Raw genomic sequence first — 6245 nt, forward strand, 5'->3', positions numbered from 1 at the left:
CAATGAAGGAAAAGAAATTATATGACAGAATAATTCAGATGAGGTGGAAGATGTAATTTAGACTATAAAAATCAAAGAAGGCCTCTAAATGAGTGACATCTGAGCTAAAACAGAAAAATGAGTTGAGGCAAGAGATTTGTAGACAGAGGACGGCACATGCAAAACCCTGAAGCAGGAAAGGGTTTGTCACCTTTGAGGACCAGGGTTGGCCAGCTCAGAACTGGCAAAGGGAAACGGGCACAAAATTAGATTGAAATAGTAAGCTTTTTACAGATGAAGAAACTGAAGCTCAGAGTGGTTAAGTAACATACCCAAGCTTCCCCAGCTGGAAACAGAGCCAGTTTCCGATCCCGCATCAGTATGACTCAAAGACAATATCCCTCGCCAATCCAGCAGACTCCCCAAACCAGATCTGAAGAGTCACCTAAGGTGCTTGTTAACATACAGATTCCTAGGACCTACCCCAAAATATTAGAACGCCCTAGAAGGAGGATCAGTTAGAGTCCCCCATAAAAGAGATAGTACATACAAATTGGATAATCTGAGAATTTAATGAAGGAACTGTATTAGTTGCGTAGGGCTGCCATCACACAGTATCACAAACTGGGTGGCTTAAACAACAGAAATGTGTGGTCTCCCAACATCTGGAGGCCAGAAGGGACGTTCCTTCTGAGGACTGTGGGGAGAATCTCTTCCATGCCTCTCCCCAGCAGCTCGTGGCTTGCTGGCCATCTTTGATGGTCCTCGGCTTATAGATGCATTGCATGAATTTCTGCCTTCATTTTCACATGACATTCTCCTTGTGTGTGTATCTCTGGGTCCAAATTTCCCTTTTCTATATGGACACCAGGCACATTGGAATAAGGCTCACCCTAACGACCTCAGCTAACTTAACTTGATCATCTGTGAAGACCCTATTTCCAAAGATGTCCCAAATTTCCAAAGGTCACACATTCACAGGTTCTGGGGTTGGGACTCTTAACAACTCTAGGGAGATGCAATTCAACCCATAACTTTTTTTCTACTAAGACGTGGCAGGGAAAGCATGAGGGACAGTACAATACCCCAGACTAGCCTCAGCCATTACCTACCACCCTCGCTGAGGCCAGAAGTACTCCAACTTGCCTCCTCCAACCTCTTACCCGCTGAACCCAACCAGAAGCCAGAAAGGAGGAACCCATGGAACCATTAATAGAGGTCACCCTCCTGGGATGTGGAGCTGGATGGAGAAAACCCAGAGGGGCCACGCTCTCTAACCAGAATGCCCTGAAAACCTTTAAAATCAGGAACGCCTGGGTGGCTCAGTTGGTTAAGCAGCTGCCTTCAGCTTGGGTCATGATCCCAGTGTCCTGAGATCGAGTCCCACATCAGGCTCCTTGCACGGCAGCGAGCCTGATTCTCTGTCTGCCAGTGCTCACTCTCTCTCTCTCTCTCTCTGACAAATAAATAAATAAAATCTTAAAAAAAAAAAAAACCTTTAAAATCAGACCCTAGAAAATTCTTATGCTCAGATGTAGTTTAGGAAATGAATGCCACCATACATTGGTTAGAAAGACAAGGTCTTAAGTATCAGCAACTCTTACTTGTATAACCTAGGATTTTTTTTTTTTTTTTTTTATGGAGTGCTTTGAATTACTTCAACAAGAAAGGCAGCTATTAATTGGATTTGAGGTAAGAAAGAGTTTTTGTTTTGTTTGTTTGGGTTTTGTTGTTGTTTTTACTTTAACAACCTTTATCAACCTTAAATAACATCCCCATTCTGAAACCTTAAGGCTGGGTGATTTGGGAGATGAAGAGGAATCAGTTATCACCACAGGACCAAGCCTGCCCTGGTGCCTCACTCTCAGTGATGGTCTCATTGCTCTGTGATCTTGGGCTCATAGAAACCGTGACTTAATTGAAAAAGCCTGGAGCTCCAACGCAACTCACACATGTGCAAAACCCCACACTGAACGAGCAGGAGGAAAACTAGGACACTGTATCTTTCTCAAAGTAGGGAAGCCCTTATCTCCACGACCTTGTCTGCTTCCCCTGCTTCAGAACAGACGAAACATGCAATGACCAAACCAGGGAGGATGCCTGGGCAGTGCAGTAATTCTATGAATTCATTTGGCTTTCACATATGGGTTGTTTTTCTAGAATACAGGATTACAACATTAGGAAATGCTAATTGTTTCTGCTATCCTGCATGACCTGCCAGGAAGGTGAGATGCGAATTAAGACATAATATAATTACAGCTGCTCTTGCCCTATTCAAATGTATTTTTCTTCTCCAACAGGATTCAAGTATGGGACTTTTCTTTAGTTTCATTTCCAGCATCCTACTCTATCTCCCACCTTTCACCATCTAGGGACTCTATCCTGGTGAAATGTCTACCATCACCCTGAGATAGTGAGGCTTTTTGTTTTAAACAAACATATCAGAACTTCTGCATCCGGATCAAGTCTTATCTTTCTAAATAATCACATTGGGAGGCTAAATACTTAGTTGGCATGGCGCGTTTTGATACCAGTGAACTCTCATTAAAATACTATGTCAAAAAAAAAAAAAACCACTCTATCAAATACTACATCAAAAATGCTATGTGGGGGCTCCTGGGTGGCTCAGTGGGTTAAGCCTCTGCCCTCGGCTCAGGTCATGATCTCAGGGTCCTGGGATGGAGCCCCGCAACGGGCTCTCTGCTCAGCAGGGAGCCTGCTTCCTCCTCTCTCTCTCTGCCTGCCTCTCTGCCTACTTGTGAGCTCTCTCTTTCAAATAAATAAATAAAATCTTTTAAAAAAAAAAAAATGCTGTGTGGGACGGGTGTGCTGAGATAGGGTTGCATGGTCCCTTAATGCCCATGGAGAGTCTACAGAGGCAGAAGCCTCTCTTCTCTCCCACCAGCTGTTAAAGGCTCCTCTTAGACTCTTGGCAGCTGCCCATCCTGATTTAGGCCCATTATCCTACCAGGACAGAACTAAATGCCTTACTGATGGAAACTATCCCCCTCCCGCCTCCCTACAAAAAGAAAGAAAGACACAGGGTTGGGGTGGGCGGGTAGGGGAGGAAAGGAAAGAAAAGGAAAGAAATCAAAGAGAAATAAATGTCTTCCACTAAGTCTCTGAAAAATCTCTCAATAAGACATTAGGCACTTAAGAATGTTACAGCGTGAGTCATTTTCCAATAGCAAATACTTGAAGTTGGTGAAGTGTGCAACCACAGAGGATTGGTTAAATATTTTATGGACTATCTGTACAATGAAATAATTTTCTGGGACTTAAAGCTATGGTGTAGACCTGCTTTTACTGTCACAGAAACTTGTTAGGTAAGAAAAGCAGGTTACGGAACTAGAAGTAAAATGTGATCTTGTTTTTTTTAAATATGTATGTTTTCATGTATCTTTGAATATATGTGTAGAGGGAAAAGGGGAGAGAGAAGAGAGAAAAGATTTGATTAAACACCAAGACGTAAGTGGATATTTTTGAGAGATACCAATTATGAATGATTTCTTTCTTTTTGCTTATTTCTATTTGCTAATGTTTCTCCAAGAACTATGACTTACATGGGTAAAAATTAAAGAGAGCTGCCAAGAAGAAAACTGAGTAGCTGTGGCTGAAGTTGATCATTAAAGTAGTAACCCAGCATTTTACTTTATTTTTTTTTTACGCTATCATTTACTAAAGCAATATTATGCCATAAATGCATACAGTGATTACATTTATATGCAAATCTCAGAAGCCACATCTAGTGCTCTTTTAAAATCATCAGTCTTGGGACGCCCGTGTGGCTCACTCATTTAAGCATCTGCGTTTGGCTTGGGTCATAATCTTGTTCTGGGATGGAGCCCCACATCAGACTCTGTGCTCAGTAGAGAGCCTGCTTTTCCCTCTCCCTCTGCCCCTTTTGCAACACGTGCGCTCTCTCTCTCTCTCTCTCACTCGCTCAATCACGCGTGTGCGCCCTCTCTCTCAAATAATGAATGAAATCTTAAAAAAAAAAAAAAAAAAAAAAGCAGTTTCTACATCCCCAACATGAATTAAGTGAAAAAGCAAAATCAGGAGGCAGAAAATGTAGAGTATGCAAACAATTGTTCACAAAAGAAGGGAAAATAAAGAAGATACATTAGACAGGCACCTATGTGCATAAAAGTTATCTGATACTACACTTGATCTTAGCCAAAAGGCTGAGAAGCTATATAAAAGTTATCTGAAAGGTAAAAAAGAAACTTGTAACAGGTTCACCTGTGAGGAAACAGCTGAGCTGAGGGGGACAGGATGTCTGAAACCTGTGAATGGATTACCTAGTCCAAAATGAAATTTCAGTTAGTCGTTTGTACTTCTCAGGGACTTACCTTTTTTATCGTGTATTCCTAGAATTTTACCTAAGCGATTGGTGGAGTTGTTCAGTCTTGATTTAATATCAATGATATTCAAATCTTCATTTGCATGGTTCTTTTTTTTTTTTTCCCATATCTACTTGGTCTCTTTTCAAATGTTAAAAGGAAAGAAGATGACCTGGGTAGAAGGAGACAGCCCTTTATTTCACATAGTTTCACCCCATCCTTCTTAATGGTAGGTTTACCAAGGTCAAACAGAAAATAAACCACAGTTGAGAGTTTGCTGCTAACAGACATGTAGGAGGCACACACTCTCATGCATCGTTCTATTTTGGATCCAATATTAACTTCTCATGGATGACAATGCTGCCTCCATTATTTTCCCATTAACGCGGTGCACCCAAGGGGAACATCTGCCCAACACTAATGAGCTATTCACAGGAGAAACAAGAACAGGGTACCCGAAGCCAAGGTAAAACAATTAGAGGGAAAGGAAGACTGTTGGCTCCTGACCTAAATTGAATTGCTTTTAAGAGACAGAAACAGATTTTTAATTATGTAATCCCTTTGTTTCTCATTTCCTTTCAAACTTAAAGGTCAAATTCCCCTTTCAAATGCTAAGGACCAGATCTGATATTATTGTGTCTGCGAGGACTGGCTGCGAGGAATCCAGGAGAGGGGCCCCCACTCAACCTTCATGGAGGCAAAGCATTTTTTTTCCTCTCTGCTATCATCCGAACTACTCTCCGGAAGAATCCATTAATAACTGCTATCTTTCTCCCTTTGCATTTCATTTTTCTCCCCACGTAGTATTCTAAGAGAAACTAAGACTGCCTTTACCAAGAAAAATAACTGAAGCCATGAAGATCTGGGATAAGAGGAAGTCTCATTAACTTACACTTTTGTGAGACTTGACTTTGAAATTGCTTTAACCTATGCCTCTTTTCTCACAGCTGATTGGTTGCATTTCAAGAGTGGATAAGAGGGGCACCTGGGTGGCTCAGTGGGTTTAAGCCTCTGCCTTCAGCTCAGGTCATGATCTCAGGGTCCTGGGATGGAGTCCCGCATCGGGCTCTCTGCTTAGCAGGGAGCCTGCTTCCTCCTCTCTCTCTGACTACTTGTGATCTCTGTCTGTCAAATAAATAAATAAAATCTTTTTAAAAAAAAAAAAAAAGAGTGCATAAGAGTGATAGACTTTTCTTCTCTCTTTCCCTGGGTCCTTCTTTCTTCCCCTTCACCACGCCTGCCCACCTCCACCCTCCCAAGCCCAGCGAGGTCTACCACACCTGCGACATCTTCCCAATCACACCAGCTGCCTCTGACCCTGCTCATCACTGACTTCCTGCATCTTTCTCTCTATCCACTCACCCTGGCCTACATCGTCTTATCTTTGTACTGACAAGAAATCTAATAAATGGGCCACTTTGGTTCCCGTAAGAGGAAGGAGAAGGAATTAAGAGCCGTCTGTGTTCAGAGGTTCCCTCCGTGTTCTCAGGATCTCTGCCTCCTTCTCCATCCCTTTGGCTTTGCTTTTCCTCTGTGCAGTGTCTTTCCCAGGCAAGCTCTCCCCACAAGGTGGCTTACATAATCGTAGAGCTGGAGACCCCAGGAAAAGAGAACCTCTTCCCCAAAGTTCTGGAAAAAGTCCTGAAGCTGGTAACGAGAGGCCCAGCCCTGAGTTACAGGCTCACCTCTGGCACAGGGCTCAAGTTCAACCCCATGCAGGGCGCCTGGGTGGCTCATTTGGTTAAGCATCTGCCTTTGGCTCACGTCCCTGTTGTTGCGCTCCTTGCCCATCAGGGAGTTTGCCTCTCCCTCTCCCTCTGCCCCACCCACCCGGTCCTAGTGCTCTCTTTCTCAAATAAGTAAATACAATCTTAGAAGGGGAAAAAAAAAAAAAAAAGATCAGCTCCACCCAAAGCCCATGCG

General features: G+C 42.9%; 1 non-coding gene across 1 annotated transcript; it reads right to left on the bottom strand.

Annotated features, from left to right (window-relative positions):
- Positions 1–3990: 3990 nt before the first annotated feature.
- Positions 3991–4175, bottom strand: LOC116592295. The gene has a single exon (XR_004286451.1). It is a non-coding gene; the product is annotated as a U2 spliceosomal RNA (small nuclear RNA).
- Positions 4176–6245: the final 2070 nt, after the last annotated feature.

Source organism: Mustela erminea, chromosome 5 (genome assembly GCF_009829155.1).
Source record: "Mustela erminea isolate mMusErm1 chromosome 5, mMusErm1.Pri, whole genome shotgun sequence".
Classification (NCBI taxonomy): domain Eukaryota; kingdom Metazoa; phylum Chordata; class Mammalia; order Carnivora; family Mustelidae; genus Mustela; species Mustela erminea.